Source organism: Penaeus monodon, chromosome 25 (assembly GCF_015228065.2).
Source record: "Penaeus monodon isolate SGIC_2016 chromosome 25, NSTDA_Pmon_1, whole genome shotgun sequence".
NCBI lineage: Eukaryota > Metazoa > Arthropoda > Malacostraca > Decapoda > Penaeidae > Penaeus > Penaeus monodon.
In genome coordinates this window covers 10,997,930-10,998,239 of record NC_051410.1, presented here as the reverse complement: position 1 = coordinate 10,998,239, position 310 = coordinate 10,997,930, and positions in this window count along the sequence as shown.

Below are 310 nucleotides of genomic sequence, written 5' to 3'. Positions count from 1 at the left end.
GTAAGGTTAGTTACTGCATCCAATTTTGTTCATTGTCATTCACATTGTCGGTGATGCTGCGGTTTTACGTTTGTTCTTCACGAGGTATAAGGTGAGGTGCGTGTTGAATATGTTTGTGGCGAAGGATATTTATTTTCTTTTTTTTCCTTTTTGGTTTATGCAGTTGCAAGCTTTTAATGTAAACTGTACACACTTCACAGCACTATTTTAAGTTAATGAATGGCTCACCACATTATATGCAAGTTATAAATTGCTGGCGAGAAAGACGTGTATAAATTGTCTTAATATACATCGTGGAATCTTTATGAGG